An 11,878-nucleotide genomic window follows, 5' to 3' on the forward strand; every position below is an offset into this window, starting at 1 on the left:
GCTGTGACCAACCGGTTGGTCGCACAGTCGCAGCGATCGCTGCGATTTTCCGTCGAAATTGCGCGGAAAGCTATTTCGCCGGTTTGTTTTGGGAAATGGCCTCTCCCTCAACAAGTGCAATGCGCGAAGATGTGGATTACCGAATTCGGTACGTACGCTAAGGGAGAATAAAAAAACTTGTACCGCAGGTCCCATACTCCCATTTCTACCCGTTTGATGACACGCTACGCAGCAAATGAAGTGCATATTCACGTTTGCTTCGTACACCTTTGCGAGTTGCCACGAGACGACATGGCCTTTTGGGGTTTTCGCAATTTTCTTTTGCTGAATAGCATACCAAAATCGCGCGTACGGAGCAGCTTAAATAATTTCAACCTCGACAAGGACAAATGACAAGACGGCAAAGTATGCAATGTTTCAACGTTGTGCTGTGTTGCATCTTCTTATCGGTTTTCAAGCGTGAATACCCCGATGCATCTTGAAAGGTTATCTTACCTGATTTATTAAATTTGACATGGCAAAAGTGTAGGCTATCGTAATGAATTTTCTACGACAGCATTAAATCCGTAGCTTGAATAAACAGCGTCGTTAATTTGTTTTCGAATATTACATGCACGTTAAGTTGCACCTCTTCTCTGGAGAATTTATTTTTCTTCCACAGAAACCAATAAACATTGAATATGTTGCGGACTTTGCATCCTTACTGCACCTCTATTAAAGGCGAGGGGTTGAAGTGCCAGCCATGGAAGTCTCATTTCGATGGGAGTCATAGGTCAAAAAAGGCTCTTGCACTTAGATTTAGTTCATCACTTTTTATTGAACCCTTAAACTTTCACATACTATCGCGTAGGGGGGCATGCTTATGCAATATCTAACACCAATCGAAAGCAAAGGGCACAATTGTAAAACAACCAACTTTCGTGATCGTTCGAGTGTAAGCATTCATTGCATCAATATGTATTGTTCAACAGCAGTGCACAAATAAGCATAATCAGGTATAGCAAGTACTCTGTCAGGAAGCTGGTTCTACAGATGTATATATGTCAAGGCGTGAATGCTCATACTATGTTGCACACACAGCACAAAGAAGACCTTTTTCAAGAGTTGTCCCTTCCAGCAGATATGAGTGGGCCATAAGCAGCAGAAACTTTATTGCAGGGCCTTGTGTAATACCGCTTATGAAAGAATGAAGAGGCTTTTAACAGCAGTAGCTCATGCTACTCTAATAAGAGGAACGATGAGCAAAGAAAGTTCTGGTAGAGCACTTAAAGTTAAACAGTAATTTTCTGAAAGGCAGAAAATTCCAGGTGAGGGTTGGAGGTACATTTTGCCCACCCACACCAACAACACAGGCATACTACAAGAAACACTACAGCCTATAGTGTACTGCAGTCCATAGGAAAGCTATCTTATACAGAAATCAAGAATGATGCAACAAGCTCTGGACAACACTGCAAACTTTCTTGGCCAGTCTGGCCTCTCACTTTCTGATAAGTCAGCTTACATCGACATCGGAAAAAAGACTAGAATCAAGAACTACCCCAGATTGCACATTGTGCTCCACATAAGCTGGACAAACATACCCGCAAGTCAACATCCACAAATCCTCAGTTAGTGTAAGACCATGACGGCAGAGCCAGCGCGTCGGTGAAACCATAGAGTTTCCTACAAAAATTACTAGAGGGAACACTGGCGCTCGTGTCTACGGGAGCTGCAATGGGAGCGGTTGTCCCAGTATGAGAATTATGGGAAGTACATGGATTTGCCTAAACTTCGTCCTTTTGGCTTCAAACGGCTTTGTGACTTTCTAAACTCGTCATTTTCAACAGTGTATTGCGTAATAAATAATTAAATGACCATCATTAAAATTGCCAGACGGCAGGATTCGAACACAGGGACTCTAGCACAGAAACTTGATATTGAAATCATTAAGCCACAGACGCACGCATCGACAAGCGAATGAAACGTCCTTATGAATTTATCGCGGGCATGCCAGTGCCTTGAGACGCTTGGCGCGTTTCGATTTGGCCACCTGCACAAGCTCAATTGTTGCAATTAATAGCAATTGTATGCATTCCCGGCGTCTTCTGCACTTCGAATAATATAGATTGCGCTGAAATATACGACAATAAGATTTATATAGCGTAATATACAAAGCCTTAAGAACGTCTGAATCCACAGGCACGAAGATCAGACAAATCCATGTACTTACCATCATTCCCATGGTAGGACAACGACTGCAGCGCCAGAGTTCCCTCTAGTAATTTTTGTAGGAAACTCTATGGGTGAAACAATTATGCCATGCCTGGAGGCAAATTCTACACCTTGTGAAAGTATAATATTGAAATCATGGGGGGTGGACGAGTGGATACTATGGAAAATAGCAGATGCTGTGCTTGGGTCCAAGGTATTGTACGGTATGAATTACCAGCAGCACACAAAAAAGACAACTCATTGAATACAGGCATCGGGTAATAACAGGTCTTTCCGGCTTACCATGCTTGAAGACCTCTATGAGAAAGAGCAAACAAACAAGCACCTAGACAGAGTAGAATTGCAGCCTGCGGCACAAATTCTTTGCCTCAAGAGCTCAGAATCTGGTCCCAAGATACTATGCCAGCTAGCATATGAGATGCAAAGACAACTACCCCTCCCTTCAGAAACAACCTCGGGAGCACCTGAACTTGAAACACAACAGGCCCATACCGTGCAATATGAAGGCAAACAATTAGGCCAGGAGACTATATACAACTGCCAAGCACACAGAGGAGGTTGCTAATCATGAAGATGCACACAAACATCAAGCACATATAGTATGCTGATGTGGCAATAGCAGTGTAACAGTAGTATGACGCTGCACAAAATTAAACCCCATATAAGTGAGTACCATTCCAGGTCATCCTACACCTAGAAAAGCTGAACTGAAAGCAATCAAAGCAGCACTTGTGCAAATTACACCCTGCACACCTGCATGGATTCACCAGAAACTGTCTGGGCCTGCACATCACACATTGTCAGAAAAATCAGGAGATTGACACGCGACTTGCAAGCACATGGCCAAGATTTAAATTACAGGATACATAGGCATGCAGATATTCCAGGACACAAGCGGGCTTATAAGCCCGACATAATAACTGAAAACTGGATGAGTTGGTGTGTATTCATTATTACCTAAAGCGCAACAGATAGACAACAGACAACATCGAAGCGCTCTGTGTGTGCATTTCGTTCTTGTCCATCGTATTTCTGTTGCAATGAATTCATGAGGCTGCACAGGAGAAGACTGATACCTCTGCTCAAGGGCCTATTTCACATCCAAGTCCATGCATGCGCACGCACACACACACACAAATGTTGCAAGGGTGCATAGCATGAAGCAGTATCCACAGGATGACACTAGAAATGGATGAGGACTAACTTTCAGCTAAGGTTCATTGTAAAAATGTGGGGAGTTATACAAATTACCAGGAAGAAAAAAGACATCTTTGATGGCTAGATAAAAATTGGTGCTTGATGCAGCCAAACATAAATAAAAATGCTACAGAAAGAAAATACATAAAAATTCCAAGTGCAGGAAAAAAATTATTATAATTGCCAATCGTGCATGCCAGCACCTTTCAAGAAACACTGTTGTTATTCCAATAGATGGACTGACAGCTTGCTTATGCAAGCACGCTCTTCCAGTTCCATTCCATTGGGAGAAAAACGAGTTTATTGGAAGGTAGCCACATGCGCACTTGGTGATCACAATGTTTTTTTTTTCCTGGACTTGTATATTTGTATTTATTTTCTCTCTTTCTCGTTTTTATGTTTGATTTCATCGAGCACTAGTTTTTATCAGGTTTTATTGCTGTACTATTTCAGGTAACCTTTATAAATCACTGCTTTTTCACAATAAACCTTTTGATTAGAAGTTAGCGTGCCCTGTTCTTACTGCTTCACACTATACATTCTTGCCACATTGGCCAAATAAAAGATTTTATGAGGTACACAGAAGCATCATAAGGGCCATTAAAGTGACTTCGTCATCATCATCATCATCAGCCTGATTACGCCCACTGCAGGGCAAAGGCATCTCCCATACTTCTCCAACTACCCCGGTGATGTGTTAATTGTGGCCCTGTTGTCCCTGCAAACTTCTTACTCTCATCTGCCCACCAACGTTCTGCTGCCCCCTGCTACGCTTCTCTTCCCTTGATATCCAGTCCGTAACCCTTAATGACCATCGGTTACCTTCCCTCCTCATTACATGTACTGCCCATGCCCATTTCTTTTTCTTGATTTCAACTAAGATGTCATTAACTCGCAATTCTTCCATCACCCAATCTGCTCTTTTCTTATCTCTTAACGTTACACCCATCATTCTTCTTTCCATAGCTCGTTGCGTCATCCTCAATTTGAGTAGAACCCTTTTCGTAAGACTCCAAGTTTCTGCCCCGTAGGTGAGTACTGGTAAGACACAGCTATTATACACTTTTCCCTTGAGGGATAATGGCTACCTGCTGTTCATGATCTGAGAATGCCTGCCAAACGCACCCCAGCCCATTCTTATTCTTCTGATTATTTCCGTCTCATGATCCGGACCCGCCGCCACTACCTGCCCTAAGTAGATGCATTCCCTTACCACTTCCAGTGCCTCGCTACCTATTGTAAATTGCTGTTCTCTTCCAAGACTGTTAAACTATACTTTAGTTTTCTGCAGATAAATTTTTAGACCCACTCTTCTGCTTTGCCTCTCCAGGTCAGTGAGCATGCATTGCAATTGGTCCCCCGAGTTACTAAACAAGGCAATATCATCAGCCAATCGCCAGTTATTAAGGTATTGTCCATTAACTTTCATCCCCAATTCTTCCCAATCCAGGTCTCTGAATAGCTCCTGTAAACACGCTGTGAATAGCATGGCTTTCGCATCGCGAAAAATGACCGAAAACCCGATTTTTCGAAAATCACATTTTCAGTTTTTATAACCCTTTCTCTAGCTGATTCCAAAATATCTTCCCTGAAAACCGCTTAGAAGTGCTTTAAAAAAATTGTTGTATCAGCCACGGTGACGAGAAGTTTTGCGGAAATCGCAAAAAGACGGTGTTTTTTAAGCCACGATATCTCCGTAACGGCGCAACCGAGCGCCGCCATCTTGGTCGCAACAGAAAGAGCATTTCTTCAACTTTAAATCTGCCGCCTTCCCGGCCTCCTCCGAGCGAAAACAAACGCAGAAAAAGCAAAAGTTTCGAGATCTCGCGGAGGTTCCTGATTGGCGGCGCGCGCCACGTGACAGTGGCGCGCGGCCCCGGTGGTCTTCGGAGCGGTTGCCCCTAGCAACGGCGGGCGAAGTGCCGCGCGTCGTCTGCTCTTCCCGCAGCTAGGTTCTCCATCGCCCGTATCACGAGCCACTCCATAGTTTCGGTAGCGGCTCCGTGGCGTAGTTTCGCGTTGGATCTCGGCTGTGATCATGGATCGGCGACGGCGCAAGAAGAAATACAAAACTTAGCATCAATTTGGCAGCCGTAAGCGCAAGTCTCCGATGCCCAAAAGTAAAGCGTCGTCAACAGCTTCCAGTGCTGATTCTGCTGATGTTCTGTGCGGCGCGGACATCGTGGACACACAGCATTAGTTCCCTCAATGTATGGATGCCTCGGACCCGCAACCAAGCACCTGGCGCGCCGACGTCTCGGACCCGCGACGACGTATCTTGCGCGCCGATGTCTCGGACCCGCGACGACACACCTCGCGCGCCGACGACTCAGACCCGCGACCAAGCACCTCGGGCGCCGACGTCTGACGTCTCGGACCCGCGACCAAGCACTTCACGCGCCGACGACTCGGACCCGCGATCAAGCACCTCGCGCGTGGATGAAACGCAGTCGAGATTCGGCAGTACAATTCAGGCTCACTTGGAACAGCACTACATATCGATAGAAGCTTCTCGTGGGCGAGCCGAGACAATGCAAGCATCACTCAGTTCTGTTTCGGCGACCGAGAGAAAAATGAAGCTCACAGGTGAGAGTGGAAGTTGTGCCGATGTGGAGCTGGCGGATGAGTTTTTGGTTGTGCAGGTCACAGCATTGAATGCTTTGTACAAGAATGCCTTGTTCCAAGAATGCTCTCAGTTGGCACTGACTGTTCATTTGGGAACAAGGCATGGATTGGCTGCACGAATGCTACTGACCTGCAATATCTGCGGCATTGTTGCAAGTGAATGGTCATCGCCGCGAGTAGAGGGTGGAAAGGCTTTTGACGTGAATATGCGTGCAATGCAAGCAATTAAAACCACCGGCAGAGGGGGAACTGCATTGAATGACTTTTGGTCAGTAATGAACGTTTCACACAGAGGCTTGCGCCATAAGACATTCCAAAGACATCTGAAATCAACATTCAGGCCTGCTGGTGAGATGGCTGCGGCAAGTCTCTTTTCTGATGCTGTGGCAGCCGTGCGGAAAGTTTACAGCGAAATGGACCTGGCATTCACAAAAAATGTCACGGTAGTCTACGACGGGACATGGATGACACGTGGTCATGCATCCCATATTGGTGTGGGCACAATAATTGAATTTTACACTGGTCTGGTGCTTGACTGCGTTGTGCTCTCGAACAGATGCCATGGATGCACGCTTGAGCCGAAAGAAAACGATGAAGGCTACAGTGAATGGAAAGAGAATCACGTGTGCCAAAAGAACACCGATGCAAACTCAAGCCGAAAGGAGGCCGAGGCAGCGTTGATCTTGTTCAGAAGGTCACTGGAAAGGAATGACCTCCGCTACACATCTATTGTTTGTGATGGGGATAGCCGTACTTTCCAGGCCCTTTGTGAAGACAAGGCTTATGGCTTTATTACATTCAACAAAGAGGACTGTATCAATCACGTGAAAAAGAGGATGGGTACAGCCCTGCGAACACTTGTCTCAAAAAGCAGAAGAAGTACACCAATTGGAGGGAAGGGTGGCCTGACCCAAGACCTAATCAAAAAGCTCACCAATTATTATGGCATGTCCATACATAACAATATTGAAGTAGATGATATGCAAAGGGCCATAATGGCAACCTTCTATCATATCACTTCAACAGATAAAGACCCTCATCATGAGCTCTGCCCTCCAGGACCCCTGAGCTGGTGCAGACACCAGGCTGCAGAAGCTGAAGGTAAAGCTCCGCCAGAACATAAGTACAAATTGGAAACAGATGTTTCAGCTGCGTTGCTGCCTGTGTATCAACGCCTCTCGGATCCTCAGCTATTGAGCCGTTGCCAAGGCAAGAAGACTCAGAATGCAGCCGAGAGTCTCCACGCTGTCATTTTGGCAATTCTACCAAAAGAGCAAAATGCTTCATTGATCGCAGCGGAGACAGCTTTCAATGAGGCAGTCTGCAAGTACAACGCCGGAACGCTTCGTGCATACAGACAGTTTTGTGCCTCACTTGGCTTGAAGCCAGGAAAGCATTACCTTCAAAGAGCTGCAGAAAAGGATGCCCTACGAAAAAAGAAGGCATCTAAAGAACATCAGATGAAAGGCCACATGCCCAAGAAGCCCCGCTGTGCTAAGGACAGCAAAGAATACAATCCTGGTGCATTTTAGAAGAGTGGAGGCAAGGCAAAACTTTGAATGCCTTTTTCTCAAAACGGTGTTTTTGCCTTTCTGCCCAGTTTGCGGAGCTGATTCCTTTGTCACCGTTTGGGCTATTCTGACTCTGTTTTTTTTGTCTGGTTCCTTGGGCTACAGTGCAGGTCGTGACATTCTTGCTTTTCGGCCTGGACGTTTTATAAATTTGTGATGTGGCTATTCGTTCACCCCGAAAGTGTGCTTGGTACGAAGGTAACGTAAAAAATGACACTCCGAAATATTTGTGTTGAAAAAAAAGCAAGAATCACGACCTTCAGCGTGCATTTAGCTATGCAGTCAGTACTTAACAAGCCTTTTATCACGTTTTTTAAGTTCCCCAGGCTCTTCACAAAGTTCGAGGTTGAAACATTCTGCTGAATCAGATTTAATAAAATGTTCTCGAGGTAGCACACTGAAACCTTTATGGAAGAATCATGGAGACATTCTAAACATTTGTGCCAATTTTCATCAATATCCATGAAGAAATAAGGAAGTTGATTTTCAAAGCCACGTCCCCCCTTAAGTAGAACCCTTTTCGTGAGCCTACAGGTTTCTGCCCCGTACGTGAATACTGGCAAGACACGGCTGTTATACACTTTTCTCTTGAGGGATAATGGCAACTTGCTGTTCAGGATCTGAGAATGCCTGCCAAACGCACCCCAGCTCATACTTATTCTTCTGATTATTTCAGTCTCATGATCCGGATCTGCGGTCACTACCTGCCCTAAGTAGACGTATTCCCTTACCACTTCCAGTTCCTCGCTACCTATCGTAAACTGCTGTTCTCTTCCGAGACTGTTAAACATTACTTTAGTTTTCTGCAGATTAATTTTTAGACCCACTCTTCTGCTTTGCCTCTCCAGGTCAGTGAGCATGCATTGCAATTGGTCCCCCGAGTTACTAAGCAAGGCAATGTCATCAGCCAATCGCAAGTTACTAAGGTATTCTCCATTAACTCTTATGCCCAATTCTTCCCAATACAGGTCTCTGAATACCTCCTGTTAACACGCTGTGAATAACATTGGAGAGATCGTGTCTCCCTGTCTGATGCCTTTTTCTATTGGGATTTTGTTGCTTAATTTGCGGAGGACTACGGTAGCTGTGGAGCCGCTATAGATATCTTTCAGTATTTTTACATACGGCTCGTCTACACCCTGATTCCGTAAGCCTCCATGACTGCATGTGTTGCCTGCAGATAGGACCGCGGAGATGCTTAATATTTAAAGGTTGCCTTCATAGGTGGAACGTTTCCATTATTCCGGGGGGAGGGGGGCCTGGGGCCCGACCAGCTTTCCGAACCCAACATCTATCTATCTATCTATCTATCTATCTATCTATCTATCTATCTATCTATCTATCTATCTATCTATCTATCTATCTATCTATCTATCTATCTATCTATCTATCTATCTATCTATCTATCTGTCTATCTATCTATCTATCTATCTATCTATCTATATATATATATATATATATATATATATATATATATATATATATATATATATATATATATATATATATATATATATATATAATCTTTAAATAACTTGTACTTGAAGAAACTTTGTGTGACCTCGAAGAATTGTTCAATTCAAAAGCTTGAGTCCTCTCGCACCCTATAGAACCTGTCGTCTCTCGGGGGTGTAACGTTCCTTCGTGAAATTGTTTCATACTTCGCTATGAATAATACTGCTTCTCTTTTCCCGAAAAACTGAAGCATTTCTCACCTTGTTTTATTCTGGTGCGCATGACTGCGGTTGATTCTAATTTCGAGTGAATCTGACTTGTCCTCATTTCGGTTACTGAGTAAATCATACAGGATGTTCCAACCATCATACACCAAGACTTCAAAATAGAGCAATTGCGTTTCTCCACGAAAACTGAGTGTATATTGTTTCCAGTACAGTGCAGTAGCCGCCAGTAATTTTTTCGTTACTGAGATTTATTCAGGTAACTATAATTAATTATCTCATTCGAGAAGCACTGTCGTAATTATCAAAGTGTCAATGAGGCATTTGTAGGCACCCACAAATGACAGACATTTGTAGGCACCCCCAAATTAAGGTACGTTGATGTGCGAAGACGCAGAAACGCATACACACTCACACATGAAAGCCTAAGGCAATTGTTGAAAGTCTTAGGAGTACGCAAGCCTGTTTGGCGCGCGTTTGATGCGTGCAGACCTTCGTAGATTACCAACATCGTCAACCACATCGGATGTATATTGTCCATACTCACTTTCAGCTTCACTTGGCTCCTCTGATCTGGTCTGTGTCATCGGCTCATGTGAGTCGCTCCGATTTGGTGAGCTGTGCGCCGACGCCGGCTGCTGTGTTGTGGTAGGTCTACCATCGTTACCGCGATGGCCACACTCCGTCGAGGCTGGGTTGGGTGCTGGAGGAGTATCTGAGACTTGACTCCGGTCTTTATACTCCAAGCTGGCGTCTCTTGGCCGGAATCTTCTCTTGTATTTCGGATGTGTTGCCTTGTATTTCGGATGTGTTGACTGCGGAGCTACTTAATCTTTAAAGGTTGCCTTCATAGGCGGAAAGTTTCCATTATGCCGGGGGGAGAGCAACATACTAATTACGTACAATTATTTTCGACTGGTAAGGAAACCCCATGAAAAATGAATGAAAAAAATAGAGGACGCTTAAGCTTCCCTTTTAACAGTGGAGCGCCAATAGCATTCAAAGATCTGACTGCTTCTCACGCTTCCCGGCAACTGGAGCGTATGTAATCGTAATGTTTACCGGGAGGCGCTGGCCGTGAACGCTATGCACCGAGGCGGGCTTTCTCGTAGAAACGCGGCCTCTTGCGTGGGCCGCGATGCGACGGAGGTGAGCGCCAGGTGGAGGTGCTGCAAGGAAGCGGGCGCGCCGCTCCTTGGCCCCCGAGACACCCGCGCGGAGGTGCGCGTAAGTAGCGGTCGCCGCAGCTGGTCTGTGAATGGTAGAAACACTGGAAAAGGGGTTTATTTGAGATTTTGCGTAACACAATTACGTTTTCTAGTATAGTCAAATTACAATCCGAGAGCTATAATGTCTATAGGTTGTGTGCAAGTCATAGTTTACGATTTTTTCTACGTATTTTAGCATGAGACATTCAATTCAGTAAATTCTTTGCGTCACATGCAGGCCTGGGTATGGGTGGTTCGTAAATATTTTTGCTGAAGCGATGTCTGACGCCCACACCGGATTTTCTGCGATACCGGTTCCTTAACGGTATAGCGTTAAAGTACCACATGATTGCGCTCCCAACCGCATCAGAAAGCAGTGCCCTCAAATTAAGCTGATTGAAAGGAACTACTTCGCCCATCGCAAACCCGAAGAGACAGCTCGTCATCTTGATAATGGTACGGAAGGAGCACCAACGGTAGGTTTTGTGACTTCGCATAAATTGTACATAATTAGTACGTAGCTGAAAATACTGCAGTTAGATGTCCTTTGGATGTGCCTACAAATGCCTCATTGACTCTTTGATAATTATGATAGTGTGCCTCGAGTTAAATAAATACAATTACCTAATTAAATCTCAGTAATGAAAAAAATTACTGACAGATACTCCACTGCACTGGAAACAATATGCACTAGGTTTTCTTCGAGTAAGCCAATTGTTCTTTTTTTTTTTAATCTGGGTGCATGGTAGATAATGGGAACACCCTACATATATTTATGATAACTGCGTGAAGGTGATGTTTCCTTCCCTTATAGACGTTGCAAATTCTTACATATTTTTTTTTTTCGTGAGTCAGCATTATTTACTGGAAAGAGAAGGAATACTGAGACGCATATCAATCAATCAATCAATCAATCAATCAATCAATCAATCAATCAATCAATCAATCAATCAATCAATCAATCAATCAATCAATCAATCAATCAATCAATCAATCAATCAATCAATGTATATTTTATTTTTCCACGAGAAATATGGGGCGTGACGGAAAGAAAGCCGCTAACTGCAGCTTGACAAGGCTCCGGCTCCCTATAAAGCCCAGCAGCAAGTGAGCAGCGGTACACTTCTAAATGAATGTGAATGGGAAGCAACTAAGCATACTTATTGCCCGCCGTGGTTGCTCAGTGGCTATGGTGTTGGGCTGCTGAGCACGAGGTCGCGTGATCGAATCCCGACCATGCCGGCCGCATTTCGATGGGGCCGAAATGCGAAAACACCCGTGTACTTACATTTAGGTGCACGTTAAATATCCCCACGTGGTCGAAATTTCCGGAGTCCTCCACTACGGCGTGCCTCATAATCAGAAAGTGGTTTTAGCACGTAAA

The 11,878-nt window shown here is 44.6% G+C and overlaps 1 pseudogene; it reads left to right on the forward strand.

Moving 5' to 3' along the window:
* Positions 1-5,449: 5,449 nt before the first annotated feature.
* Positions 5,450-7,568, forward strand: LOC140216610 (uncharacterized; annotated as a pseudogene).
* Positions 7,569-11,878: the final 4,310 nt, after the last annotated feature.

This window comes from Dermacentor andersoni, chromosome 3, assembly GCF_023375885.2.
Source record: "Dermacentor andersoni chromosome 3, qqDerAnde1_hic_scaffold, whole genome shotgun sequence".
Classification (NCBI taxonomy): domain Eukaryota; kingdom Metazoa; phylum Arthropoda; class Arachnida; order Ixodida; family Ixodidae; genus Dermacentor; species Dermacentor andersoni.